At 40.5% G+C, this 14801-nt stretch overlaps 1 pseudogene across 1 annotated transcript in view; it reads right to left on the minus strand.

Annotated features, from left to right (window-relative positions):
• Positions 1-7195: 7195 nt before the first annotated feature.
• The window catches only part of LOC309629918, a 97433-nt pseudogene continuing 89827 nt past the window's right edge, over positions 7196-14801 (minus strand). Inside the window, exon 2 of the transcript XR_014249498.1 lies at positions 7196-8605. The product of XR_014249498.1 is annotated as an uncharacterized misc_RNA (transcript). The remainder of the gene's footprint in view (positions 8606-14801) is intronic.

The raw sequence follows: 14801 nt of genomic DNA on the forward strand, positions 1-14801 counted from the left end.
AGTTTTTTGCCTTATATATTTTGACACTCTGTTGTTAGATACATACACATTAAGGATTCACCCCTTTATCATTATGTAATGTGCATCTTTATTCCTATAATTTTCCTTGCTCTGGGTCTGCTGTCTGAAATTAATGTAACTATTCTCTTTTTGATTAGTGTTAGCATGGTATATCTTTATCTCTTTACTTTTGATCTCTATGTGTTTTTATATTTAAAGTGGGTTTCTTTTAGACAACATATAATTGGGCCTTGGTTTTTGATCCACTCTTGACAATCTGTCTTTTAATAGGTTTATTTAGATCATTGCTATTTAAAGTGATTATTGATATGGTTGGATTAATATCTACCGTATTTGTTACTATTTTCTATTTGTTCTTTGTTCCTATTTTTGTCTTTCACACTTTTTTTGCCTTTTGTGGTTTTAATTGATAATTTTATGATTCCATTTTCTCTCTTACTATTTTTAGTGGTTGCCCTAGAGTTTGCAATATACATTTACACCTAATCTAAGTCCACTTTCAGATAATACTACAGACATACCCTGGAGATTTTGGGGGTTCAGTTCCAGACCTCCACAATAAAGTGAATATCACAATAAAGTGAGTCACATGAATTTTTTCATTTCCCAGTGCATATAAGTTATGTTTACACTATAGTGTAGTCTATTAAGTTTGCAATAGTATTATCTCTGAAAAAATGTACATACCTTAATAAAAAAATACTTTCTTGATAAAAAATGGTAACCATCACCTGAGGCTTCACCAAGTTGTAATGTTTTTGCTGGTGGAAGGTCTTGCCTCAATGTTGATGGCTGTTGACTGATCACGGTGGTGTTTGCTGAAAGCTGAGGTAGCTGTGGCAGTTTCTTAAAATCAGACAGCAATGAAGTTCACCACATTGATTAACTCTTCCTTTCATGAATGAGTTCTCTGTAGTGTACAATGATGTTTGATAGCATTTTACCCACAATAGAACTGCTTTCAAGATTGGAGTCAGTCCTCCCAAAGCCTGCCACTGCTTTATCAACTAAGTTTACGTAATATTCTAAATCCTTTGTTGTCAATTCAACAGTCTTCACAGCATCTTCACCAGGAGCAGTTTCCATCTCAGGAAACCACTTTCTTTATCATCCATAAGAAGCAACTCATTCATTAGAGTTTATCATGAGATTTCAGCAATTCAGTCACATCTTCAGGCTCTACTTCTGGTTCTCCTGCTATTTGTACCACATCTGCAATCACTTCCTCTACTGAAGTCTTGAACCCCTCAAAATCATATATGAGGGTTGGAATCGACTTCTTCTAAACTCCTGTTACTGTTTATATTTTGACCTCTTCCCATGAATCACAAATGTTCTTAATGACATCTAGAATGGTGAATCCTTTCCAGAAGGTTTTCAATTTACTTCGCCCAGGTCCATCAGAAGAATTGCTATCTATGGCAGCTATGGCCTTACAAAATGTATTTCTTAACGAATAAGATTGGAAAGTCAAAATTACTCTTAGATCCATGAGCTGCAGAATGGATGTTGTGTCAGTAGGCATGAAAACAACATTAATCTCATTGTACATCTCCATCAGAACTCTTGGGTGACCAGGTGCATTGTCAGTGAGCCATAATATTTCAAAAAGAATCTTTTTTCTGAGGAGTAGGTCTCAGCAGTGAGCTTAAAATATTCAGTAAATCATGTTGTAAACAGATGTGCTGTCATCCAGGCTTTGTTGTTCCATTTATAGAGCACAGGCAGAGTAGATTTAGCATAATTCTTAAGGGCGCTAGGATTTTCAGAATGGTGAATGAGCAATGGCTTCAACTTAAAGTCACCAGCTGCATTAGCTTTTAACAAGACTCAGCCTGTCCTTTGAAGTTTTGGAGCCAGGCATCAACTTCTCCTCTCTAGCTATGAAAGTAATAGATGGCATTTTCTTCCAATATAAGGCTGTTTCATCTACATCAAAAACCTGTTATTTAGTGTAGCCACCTTCACTAATTATCTTAGCTAGATCTTCTGAATAACTTGCTGGAGCTTCTACATCAGTACCTGCTTCTTCATCTTGTACTTTTATGTTATGGAGAAAGCGTCTTTCTTTAAACCTCATGAGCCAACCTCTGCTGGCTTCAAATTTTTCTTCCACAGCTTACTCACTTTTCTCAGACATCAGAGAATTGAAGAGAATTAGGGCCTTGCTCTGAATTAGACTTTGGTTTAAGGGAATGTTATGGCTGATTTTGATCTTCTATGCAGACTAATAAAACTTGCTCCAATTCAGCAATGAGGCTGTTTTGCTTTCTGATCATTCATGTGTTTGCTGGAGTAGCACTTTTCATTTCCTTCAAGAACTTTTCCTTTGCATTCACAATTTGGCTGTTTGGCACAAGAGGCCTAGCTTTCAGCCTATCTCAGCTGTTGACATGCCTTCCTCACTAAGCTTAATCATTTCTAGCTTTTAATTAAAGTGAGAGATGTGCGACTCTTTCTTTCACTTGAACACTTAGAGGCCATTGTAGGGTTATTAATTGCCCTAATTTCAATATCGTTGTGTCTCAGGGAATAAGGAGGCCTGAGGAGAGAGGGAGAGAAACAGGGAATGGACTTTAGATGGGGCAGTCAGAACACACACATTTATCAAGTTTGCTGTCTTATATGGTTGCAGTTCATGGTACCCCAAAACAATTACAGTAGTAATATTAAAGATCACAGATCATCATAACAAATAGAATAATGAAAAAATTTGAAATATTACAAGAATTACCAAAATGTGGCATAGAGACATGAAGTAAGCAAATGCTCTTGGAAAAATGATGCCAGTAGACTTGCTTCACTCAGCGTTGCCACAAACCTTCAATTTGTAAAAAGTGCAATAAAGCAAACCACAATAAAACAAGGTATGCCTGTGTGCCACTCCACAGGTAGTGTGAATACATTATAATAGCAAAATAATCCTAATTCCTCCCTTCCCTTGTTTCATTGCTGTCATTCATTTCACTTATATATATATGCATATATAAGCACATATACATATATACACACATGTATGTATGTTTTATATGTACACACATAAGCATACATAATCAAAAGCATTATTGTTATTATTTTGAATAAATCGCTAGCTGTTAGAAGAATTATGAAAAATCAGTTTTTATTTGGTCTTCACTTATTCATTCTCTGATATTCTTCTTTATGTAGATATGAGTTTGACCTATATCATTTCCCTTCTCTCTGAAGAATTTAACATTTCTTGCAAGGTAGGTCTATTGGCAAGAAAGTCCCTCAATTTTTGTTTGTCTGAGAGTGTTTTCATTTCTCCTTCACTTCTGAAGTATATTTCAAAGAGTACAGAGTTCTAGGATAATAGGGTTTGGTGGTTGGGTTTTTTTTTCTTTTTTTCTCAACACTTTAAATATTTCATTCCATTCCCTTTTTGCTTCTGTGATTTCTGGGGACAAGTTGGTTGTGACTCTTATCTTTGTTGCTCTATACGTAAGGGTTTTTTCCTTCCAGCTTCTTGCAAGATTTTTCCTTTAGCTTTGATTTTCTGAAGTTTCAATACCAATCTTCAGTGGTTTTGCTGGCATTTATCCTGCTTGGTGTTCTCTGAGCTTCCTGGATCTGTGGTTTCGTGTCTGACGTTTAATCTGGGGAAATTCTCAGTCATTGTTGTTACAGATAGTTCTTCTGTTCCTTTCTCTCTTTTCCTTCTATTTCCATTATGTGTATATTATACCTTTTATAGTTGTCCTACATTTTTTGGATATTCTGTACTATTTTTTGTAATTCGTCATTCTCTTTGCTTTCCAGTTTTGGAAGTTCCCATTGTCATATCATCAAGTTCAGAGATTATTTCCTCTGCTGTATCTATTCTCCTAATAAGCCCATCAAACGTCTTTATTGATCTCTAGTATTTCTTTCTGATACTTACTTAGAATTTCCATCTCTCTACTTCGTGTTCTTACATGTCCTGTTTTTGCATGTTGTCTACGTTTACCATCAAGGCCCTTAGCATATTAATCACAGTTTTTTTCAAATCACTGTTGTGATAATTCCAACATTCCTACCATATCTGACTCTGGTTCTGATGATTGTCATGCCTCTGCAAACAGTATTTTTTGCCTTTTAGTACGCCTTGTAATTTTTGGTTGAAAGGTGGATGTGATGTACCAGGAATTGAAGTATGTAAGTCTTTAGTGTTGTGGTGGTAACATGTGGAGGAGGAGTGGGCAGCATTCGAAAGTCCTGTGATTAGGTCTCCCTTTTTTCATGAGTCTGTGCCTGGACTGTGAAGTTCACCAGTACTTCTAAGTATTTCCCCCCCCCCCACCCCCTGCTTAGGTGGTACAGGATGGTTAGATGGGGCTGGAGTTGGGTGTTTCCCTTCCCTCAAGTTGGTCAGGCTCAGATAAAACCCCAGCAGGTTAAGTTTTGGTAAAATAGTTTCTCCTGGGGGTGGGGGAGGGGTGGTTGTTGAGAAAACAGAATCCTCTAGCATATTTCAAAATGGTTTCTTTTCCTTTTTCCCCTGCTGGAAGGTTGAGGGGATTTTCCTCCAGTATTGACTGTGAGGACCTGTGAGGTGAAACTCACAAAAGTGTGAGCAATGCTCCCCCCATCCCATCCCGCCCCATCACTGGTTCCTCCTGTAGTTTTTAAGTCTCAGACTTGTCCACACTGAGCCTCCATCATCAATTCATCAATTACAGTTCAGATTTTCCTGCCCTGGCACTGGTTCCCATGGAGATGTCTGTTCATGGATTTCTGCTCTGGTAAGTTGTGGTTTTCTGTGTTCACCTGTGTGTCTCTCCAGTTTGGGGGGCAGCAGTTCGCCTTGTGACCTCACATCTCTGACAGATCTTAGAAGAGATTGTTGATTTTTCGGTTTGCTTAGATTTTTCCTTGTTGGGAAGGAATGGTGACTTCTAAGCTCTTTATGTGTTGGACTGGAAACTGAGAGTCCTGAATCACCCACTTTTAAAAAAAATTAAAATAGCTGACATCTTAGCTCAGGATCACACACAAAAAACCTACATCAAAGTTTGACATGCTAACATTTTATTGGGGGTAGGGTGGGTGGCTGCATTCCCAGGGAAGCAAGAATGAGAGTCAAAGGGAACTGAGGCAGAAAAGGGAGAGAAAATTCAAAGGGATGAGTTACTGAGATGGCCAAAACTTCACAACACCATGAACGAGATGCCTAGATTTGCAGGATGTCTCCAGAGAAGCCATATGGAAAGACTGCATCTCAGAGCAGTCCATTGTAGGGAAGGAAGGGTGCAAATTTTATCTCCTGTTGTCCTTCCTACCTACTTTCTTTCAGTGCTGAAATCCACTCTATGAGGCATTAACTTCCTATGTGTCCAGGATGTATTATGCAGACCCTCCAGGCAGTCAATGGGGCAACAAGAGCCTCTGGCCTGCAATGGGACAGTCTCCACGTGCCAGTTGGGGCTATGTGTGGGGACCATCAGTGTACGATGACAGTGGCAGTGGCTGGGACTTAACCACGGTAGGGATATTTTGAATAGCTAGAAGACTTGCAGATGGTTGATGCCTGGGTGGAATGGGCGGCAGGGATGAGTGCATCCTGGGTGATACATAAGCTGGGTCTCCTATACTACATCCCTTGAACCAATCAGATTTACTTGCATCCTGTTATAATACCCTAGATCTTGTATGAGAACAAGATATACTTCCTGTACTTCATTAAGAAGGAAGATGCAAGGCCAGTCCTTCCAAGTATCAGTCAGTTTCCATTTCTCAACAAGACTTAAAGAGGATTAACAAACCAAGCTACAATTGTCACTGCTGCAGCTGGTCCCAGGATCATAGCTGATATTCATCAGTTACCTCGTTTGTCACCCATTCTAGTTTCTCTCACCTTCAGTCAGCATTTCAGCTGCTGTAGGTTGCTTGCCTGGTAGGTTGACCCAGTCCTTCATCCCTGATAGATTTGAACCCTCAGTTGTTTTCCTTTGTCAGGCAATAGTTGCTTTGAGTGTCCATTTACAACTATTCATGGCTAGAGAATCACCAAGAGGTGCCTCAGTGAGTCCTACAATCCAGATGTACTTGTTTTTGCCCCCATTGTGTAGTAACAACCCCACCTTCTCATGACAATCAGGGTCAACTAAACCAGTCAGTAGAGTAGTTCTTTTCTTGCTTATCCACTGGCATGAGGAGTTCAAAGTAGTTCAATTTCCAGTTCAATGAAACTTAATGTTGTTTCTAGGAAGCAATGCTCCCTTGGGAATCAGGATCTCTAACCCAGCAGGTATAAGGTTGTAGGAACAGATAGCACAAAATCTGCAAGTGGGTCGTTAAAAGCGGTAGAAGATAGGCTGATTCCTGGTTCCTAGAGCCCCTGCTTTTGTTTTTGTTTTTTTGTTTTATTAGGGGGGAGGGACTGGTTCTTTATTTCAAAAAGACATTTATCAATTTTCAGTATCAAAACGGTTACAATATTGGTTTTTCTTTCTCCCAATTGGCCCCCAAAGAGACCACACCAACGGAGAGTACATTTTAAGCCAATTAAGCTGCAGGATGCACACCTAACAAACCTCACTGAAACCTCACCAAAAAGGGGGGATTGGGTGGGGAAAGAAACGTTAAAAGATCAGCACACTGTCAGCCCACAGACTAGAGAGCTCTCACAGCCAGATGGGGTGACCAGTGTGCCCCAACCCCAAAGAAGCAAAGTTTCAAAATAGTATAAAACTTAAAAACAGCTTTGGACGTAAGCTATTTAAGATTTCTCCAGTGCAAACTGATACAAAGCACAATGAGATGGCACTGTTAGAGACAGCAGCTTCAGACCCAGGAAAGGGTGCTGAGATGAGTTTCAGATGGCTAAATCAGTGACAAAACATAATTTTCTTTCTTTCAAAAGAGAGAGAGCAAATAAGTGGTCACCTCAATATAAGGGGCACATGATCCATTCTGTGAGCGGTTGGGAATGGGGTAGAGCTGGGACAAGGATTTGGTCTCAGACAGAGGTCTCGCCATTTTAAAAATTTATTTATTTATTTATGTATTTATGTATTTATTTACTTATGGCTGCGTTGGGTCTTCATTGCTGCCCGCGGGCTTTCTCTAGTTGCGGCGAGCGGGGGTTACTCTTCATTGCGCTGCGCGGGCTTCTCATTGCGGTGGCTTCTCATTGCGGAGCACGGGCTCTAGGCACGCGGGCTCAGTAGTTGTGGCTCACGGGCTTAGTTGCTCCGTGGCATGTGGGATCTTCCTGGACCAGGGCTCGAACCCGTGTCCCCTGCATTGGCAGGCAGATTCTTAACCACTGTGTCATCAGGGAAGTCTTTGCCATCTTAATTTTGTTTGGTCACTTCTGATGAAAAAAAAAAAAAGTTGCCCAAAGATACCATTTTCAGCTGAAAACCTGAACAGCGCTTTTTTTTTTTTGCTAACTCCTCCTGGAATCACCTCTCTGGTTTGGTGGGTACTTTTTACAGAGCAACGAGGTTTCCCAGAATGGAGCCTTTCTCTGGGCTGTTTGGCTCTCAGGAAGGCAGGCCCATACATTTTCCCCTCCTCTACGGAGAGGGCAATATGCATTAAGCTGAAAAGTTACCTTCCAAAAGTGAGACAGGGATTAGACTGCTGCTTCAGAACTATGGAATTATCTGGAGTGTTTTACAAATGGCTGCTACATCAACAACAACAGAAAAGGTAATTACAAAATGTGTCCATCACAACACGCTTTTCAAGACACTTGGCATTGTGCTCACGTTCCCTTAAACAGTTGTTCCCAAAAGTGCTCAGCCTCTGGTCCAACTGGAATCTCTGGGGGGAGGCAGAGGCAGTCTGGCGAAAAGGACGCAGGGGAGGGGGTGGGAGAGGTGGCGAAAGGAGAAAGCAGCCTTGCAGTTAAAGATGAGCTGTCAGCTTAAAGGTCAGCTTCGGGCAGGCTGGCCTCAGCCGAGTCGGGGTCAGAGGGAGGAGCAGCGGCAGGGTGGGCCTGGGGTGCCTGCATTTCATCCAGGTCAAGCAGAGTCTGGTCCAGCATCCTTTGTGTACAGAGGTGCTCCTCTTTGGTGCATTTCAGTTTATCTTCCAAATCTTCAACGGTCTTTTCCAGCTTGGCTACCGATCTCTCAGCAAACTCAGCATGAGTCTCTGTCTCCTTGAGTTTATCAGTAAGAATCTATCTCTTCCTCATATTTGTCTTCTTTTTGAGAGTACTTTTCTTCAGCAGCACTCAGACACTTCAGGTTCTGGTCCATCAATCTGATCTGCTCATCCACCTCTCGGCAACGGGACTCTGCCAGCTCAGCTCACTCCTCTGTGCCTTCCAAGTCTCCCTCAATAATCACCAGCCAAAGAGCCACCTCTTCGTACCTCCTATCTGCCTCTTCTGCAATGTGCTTAGCTTCTTCGAGTTGGATTTCCTGGAGCTCCATTTTTTCTTCCTCTTTTAAGGCTCGGTTTTCAGTAACCTTCATGGCTCTCTCGCTGTCATCAGCAGCTTTCTCAGCTTCCTCCAGCTTTTGCAGGGCAGTGGCCAGGTGCTCTTGAGCGCGGTCCAGCTCCTCTTCAACCAGCTGGATCCTACGGTTCAAGGAGGCCGCCTCAGCCTGTTCCCAGGCCGCCTTTCTCCCTCCACTTCCGCGGGAGGCGCTCGGCCCTCTCCTCCACGTCACCGGCCTGCTGCTGCAGAACAAGGGTCTCACGCTTCACCACCTCGATGGTGACCCCCGCCGTGGTGCCCACCCAGCCCCTGCTCGCCTTCGGGTTCCTACCTCCTCTGCCCGGAGCTGCAGCCGCTTCTCACCCCTACTTCCCCTGGAGCCCCTGCTTTTGGATTCGTGTACAGGATCTGAACATGCCACCATGGCCACTTTGTTCATTAGCCCATTGTACAAGCAGTGAACTGAGCAAGGAGAGAAGCTGACTGACACCCAGAAAATAGGTCATTCTATCTCCCTGGTTACTAGGAGTCTCTTTGTGGCATAACGTGGCAGTGATCCATTTCTATAGGACCCAATATAGCATACTACCAAACTGTCTTTGACTTGAGTTCAAGGTCTTTATTTCTCCCTCAGCTGGAATAGGTGTGGGCTGAGAGAGTTGCATCAGTGCAGCAGAGGCAGGCGATATGGAGGTCTAGGCCAACAAGTCATATTTTTTTTTTTGCATCTTCTGGAGTACTTGAGTCTCCCTAAATCTACCATTTCTTTCATGCAATAGTTTGCTTCTTTGCCTCTCAACCTTCTTCTGGGAGTTTCTGTTAACACTAAGCTCATGACGGGCAGCTCCAATTGCACGGTTACTTGGTGTACCATTGTCAGGCTCTCAGGCTTTACTTCAGAGTGTACGGCCCTTCATGTTCCAGACCACTGAACCCCTAAAAATGTCACTGATGTTGCAGACCCCTTGATCATCAAGGACTTACCGCCTACCCTCTGACACATATGTGTTTTAATAGGGCATTTGAATTACTTGACCTGTTCTCCTTATTAGGTCCAATTAGTAAAATGTCAATCAGTGTAGAAGGCTGGCACGCTGCACGGCGGAGCAGCAAGATGATGGAGATCGCTATAGAATAGGCCATGGCAGACCGCAGAAAATTAACACAGACCTAGAGCAAGGTAGTGAGGACTTCCTGCTGTCCTTGAAGTGTGAAGATGGGCTGCTTTTGATCCTCTCTATTGATGAGAATCAGGAGTAAAGCATTCAGCAAAACAGTAGTCACAAATGAAGTGCCAGAGATTGAGTTGATCTGCTCCCATAAAATTCGTATCTAGCACAGAAACTCTAATTGGGGATACTATTTTAAGTTTATAGTAGTCCACTGGCACCCACCATGATCCACATGATTTATTTGCAGAGGCCAGGTAGGTGAAATGACTAGGTATATTATGGGAATCACCATCCCTGAATCTTTTAAGTCTTTTTTGGTACTAATTTCTGCAATTTGTCTGGCAGGTGATATTGCTTCTGATGTACTGTCTTGGCCTGGAGGGAAAGTGCCTTGCACTTTTTTTTTTTTAAACATCTTTATTGAAGTATAATTGCCTTACAATGGTGTGTTAGCTTCTGCTTTATAACAAAGTTAATCAGTTATACATATACAATATGTTCCCATATCTCTTCCCTCTTGCATCTCCCTCCCTCCCACCCTCCCCATCCCACCCCTCTAGGTGGTCACAAAGCACCGAGCTAATCTCCCTGTGCTATGCGGCTGCTTCCCACTAGCTATCTATTTTACATTTGGTAGTGTATATATGTTCATGACACTCTCTCACCCTGTCACATCTCACCCCACCCCCTCCCCATATCCTCAAGTCCATTCTCTAGTAGGTCTGTGTCTTTATTCCCGTCTTGCCACTAGGTTCTTCATGGCCTTTTTTTTTTTTTTTTTCCTTAGATTCCGTATATATGTGTTAGCATACTGTATTTGTTTTTCTCTTTCTGACTTACTTCACTCTGTATGACAGACTCTAACTCCATCCGCCTCATTACAAATACCTCCATTTCATTTCTTTTTATGGCTGAGTAATATTCCATTGTATATATGTGCCACATCTTCTTTATCCATTCATCTCTCGATGGACATTTAGGTTGCTTCCATGTCCTGGCTATTGTAAATAGAGCTGCAATGAACATTGTGGTACATGACTCTTTTTGAACTATGGTTTTCTCAGGGTATATACCCAGTAGTGGGATTGCTGGATCGTATGGTAGTTCTATTTGTAGTTTTTTAAGGAACCTCCATACTGTTCTCCATAGTGGCTGTATCAATTTACATTCCCACCAACAGTGCAAGAGAGTTCCCTTTCCTCCACACCCTCTCCAGCATTTATTGTTTCTAGATTTTTTGATGATGGCCATTCTGACCGGTGTGAGATGATATCTCATTGTAGTTTTGATTTGCATTTCTCTAATGATTAATGATGTTGAGCATTCTTTCATGTGTCTGTAGGCCATCTGTATATCTTCTTTGGAGAAATGTCTATTTAGGTCTTCTGCCCATTTTTGGATTGGGTTGTTCGTTTTTTTGTTATTGAGCTGCATGAGCTGCTTGTAAATCTTGGAGATTAATCCTTTGTCAGTTGCTTCATTTGCAAATATTTTCTCCCATTCTGATGGTTGTCTTTTGGTCTTGTTTATGGTTTCCCTGGCTGTGCAAAAGTTTTAAGTTTCATTAAGTCCCATTTGTTTATTTGTGTTCTTATTTCCATTTCTCTGGGAGCTGGGTCAAAAAGAATCTTGCTGTGATGTATGTCATAGAGTGTTCTGCCTATGTTTTCCTCTAAGAGTTTGATAGTGTCTGGTCTTACACTTAGGTCTTTAATCCATTTTGAGTTTATTTTTGTGCATGGTGTCAGGGAGTGTTCTAATTTCATACTTTTACATGTATCTGTCCAATTTTCCCAGCACCACTTATTGAAGAGGCTGTCTTTTCTCCACTGTATATGCTTGCCTCCTTTATCAAAGATAAGGTGACCATATGTGCGTGGGTTTATCTCTGGGCTTTCTATCCTGTTCCATTGATCTATATTTCTGTTTTTGTGCCAGTACCAAACTGTCTTGATTACTGTAGCTTTGTAATATAGTCTGAAGTCAGGGAGCCTGATTCCCCCAGCTCCATTTTTCGTACTCAAGATTGCTTTGGCTATTCGGGGTCTTTTGTGTTTCCATACAAATTGTGAAATTTTTTGTTCTAGTTCTGTGAAAAATGCCAGTGGTAGTTTGATAGGGATTGCATTGAATCTGTAGATTGCTTTGGGTAGTAGAGTCATTTTCACAATGTTGATTCTTCCAATCCAGGAACATGGTATATCTTTCCATCTATTTGTATCATCTTTAATTTCTTTCATCAGTGTCTTATAATTTTCTGCATACAGGTCTTTTGTCTCCTTAGGTAGGTTTATTCCTAGATATTTTATTCTTTTTGTTGCAATGGTAAACGGGAGTGTTTTCTTAATTTCACTTTCAGATTTTTCGTCATTAGTGTATAGAAATGCAAGAGATTTCTGTGCATTAATTTTGTATCCTGCTACTTTACCAAATTCATTGATTAGCCCTAGGAGTTTTCTGGTAGCATCTTTAGGATTCTCTATGTATAGTATCATGTCATCTGCAAACAGTGACAGCTTTACTTCTTCTTTTCCGATTTGGATTCCTTTTATTTCTTTTTCTTCTCTGATTGCTGTGGCTAACACTTCCAAAACTATGTTGAATAATAGTGGTGAGAGTGGGCAACCTTGTCTTGTTCCTGATCTTAGTGGAAATGATTTCAGTTTTTCACCATTGAGGACAATGTTGGCTGTGGGTTTGTCATATATGGCCTTTATTATGTTGAGGAAAGTTCCCTCTATGCCTACTTTCTGCAGGGCTTTTATCATAAATGGGTGTTGAATTTTGTCGAAAGCTTTCTCTGCATCTATTGAGATGATCATATGGTTTTTCTCCTTCAATTTGTTAATATGGTGTATCACATTGATTGATTTACGTATATTGAAGAATCCTTGCATTCCTGGGATAAACCTCACTTGATCATGGTGTATGATCCTTTTAATGTGCTGTTGGATTCTGTTTGCGAGTATTTTGTTGAGGATTTTTGCATCTGTGTTCATCAGTGATATTGGCCTGTAGTTTTCATTCTTTGTGACATCTTTGTCTGGTTTTGGTATCAGGGTGATGGTGGCCTCGTAGAATGAGTTTGGGAGTGTTCCTCCCTCTGCAATATTTTGGAAGAGTTTGAGAAGGATAGGTGTTAGCTCTTCTCTAAATGTTTGATAGAATTCACCTGTGAAGCCATCTGGTCCTGGGCTTTTGTTTGTTGGAAGGTTTTTAATCACAGTTTCAATTTCAGTGCTTGTGATTGGTCTGTTCATATTTTCTATTTCTTCCTGGTTCAGTCTCGGCAGTTTGTGCATTTCTAAGAATCTGTCCATTTCTTCCAGGTTGTCCATTTTATTGGCGTAGAGTTGCTTGTAGTAATCTTTCATGATCTTTTGTATTTCTGCAGTGTCAGTGGTTACTTCTCCTTTTTCATTTCTAATTCTATTGATTTGAGTCTTCTCCCTTTTTTTCTTGATGAGTCTGGCTAATGGTTTATCAATTTTGTTTATCTTCTCAAAGAACCAGCTTTTAGTTTTATTGATTTTTGCTATTGTTTCCTTCATTTCTTTTTCATTTATTTCTGACCTGATCTTTATGATTTCTTTCCTTCTGCTAGCTTTGGGGTTTTTTTGTTCTTCTTTCTCTAATTGCTTTAGGTGCAAGGTTAGGTTGTTTATTCGAGATGTTTCCTGTTTCTTGAGGTAGGCTTGTATTGCTATAAACTTCCCTCTTAGCACTGCTTTTGCTGCGTCCCATAGGTTTTGGGTTGTTGTATCTCCATTGTCATTTGTTTCTAGGTATTTTTTGATTTCCCCTTTGATTTCTTCAGTGATCACTTCGTTATTAAGTAGTGTATTGTGTAGCCTCCATGTGTTTGTATTTTTTACACATCTTTTCCTGTAATTGATATCTAGTCTCATAGCGTTGTGGTTGGAAAAGATACTTGATACGATTTCAATTTTCTTAAATTTACCAAGGCTTGATTTGTGACCCAAGATATGATCTCTCCTGGAGAATGTTCCATGCGCACTTGAGAAAAATGTGTATTCTGTTGTTTTTGGGTGGAATGTCCTATAAATATCAATTAAGTCCATCTTGTTTAATGTATCATTTAAAGCTTGTGTTTCCTTATTTATTTTCATTTTGGATGATCTGTCCATTGGTGAAAGTGGGGTGTTAAAGTCCCCTACTATGATTGTGTTGCTGTCGATTTCCCCTTTTATGGCTGTTAGTATTTGCCTTATGTATTCAGGTGCTCCTATGTTGGGTGCATAAATATTTACAATTGTTATACCTTCCTCTTGGATCGATCCCTTGATCATTATATAGTGTCCTTCTTTTTCTCTTATAATATTCTTTATTTTAAAGTCTATTTTGTCTGATATGAGAATTGCTACTCCAGCTTTCTTTTGATTTCCATTTGCATGGAATATCTTTTTCCATCCCCTCACTTTCAGTCTGTATGTGTCTCTAGGTCTGAAGTGGGTCTCTTGTAGACAGCATATATATGGGTCTTGTTTTTGTATCCATTCAGCCAGTCTGTGTCTTTTGGTGGGAGCATTTAATCCATTTACATTCAAGGTAATTATCGATATGTATGTTCCTATTCCCATTTTCTTAAATGTTTTGGGTTTGTTATTGTAGGTGTTTTCCTCCTCTTGTGTTTCTTGCCTAGAGAAGTTCCTTTAGCATTTGTTGTAAAGCTGGTTTGGTGGTGCTGAACTCTCTCAGCTTTTGCTTGTCTGTAAAGGTTTTAATTTCTCCATCACATCTGAATGAGATCCTTGCTGGGTAGAGTAATCTTGGTTGTAGGTTTTTCTCCTTCATCACTTTAAGTATATCCTGCCACTCCCATCTGGCTTGCAGCGTTTCTGCTGAAAGATCAGATGTTAACCTTATGGGGATTCCCTTGTGTGTTATTTGTTGTTTTTCCCTTGCTGCTTTTAATATGTTTTCTTTATATTTAATTTTTGACAGTTTGATTAATATGTGTCTTGGCGTGTTTCTCCTTGGGTTTATCCTGTATGGGACTCTCTGTGCTTCCTGGACTTGATTAACTATTTCCTTTCCCATATTAGGGAAGTTTTCAACTATAATCTCTTCAAATATTTTCTCAGTCCCTTTCTTTTTCTTTTCTTCTTCTGGGACCCCTATAATTCGAATGTTGGTGCATTTCATGTTGTCCCAGAGGTCTCTGAGACTGTCCTCAGTTCTTTTCATTCTTT

This window comes from Balaenoptera borealis, assembly GCF_965194805.1.
Source record: "Balaenoptera borealis genome assembly, chromosome: 5".
NCBI lineage: Eukaryota > Metazoa > Chordata > Mammalia > Artiodactyla > Balaenopteridae > Balaenoptera > Balaenoptera borealis.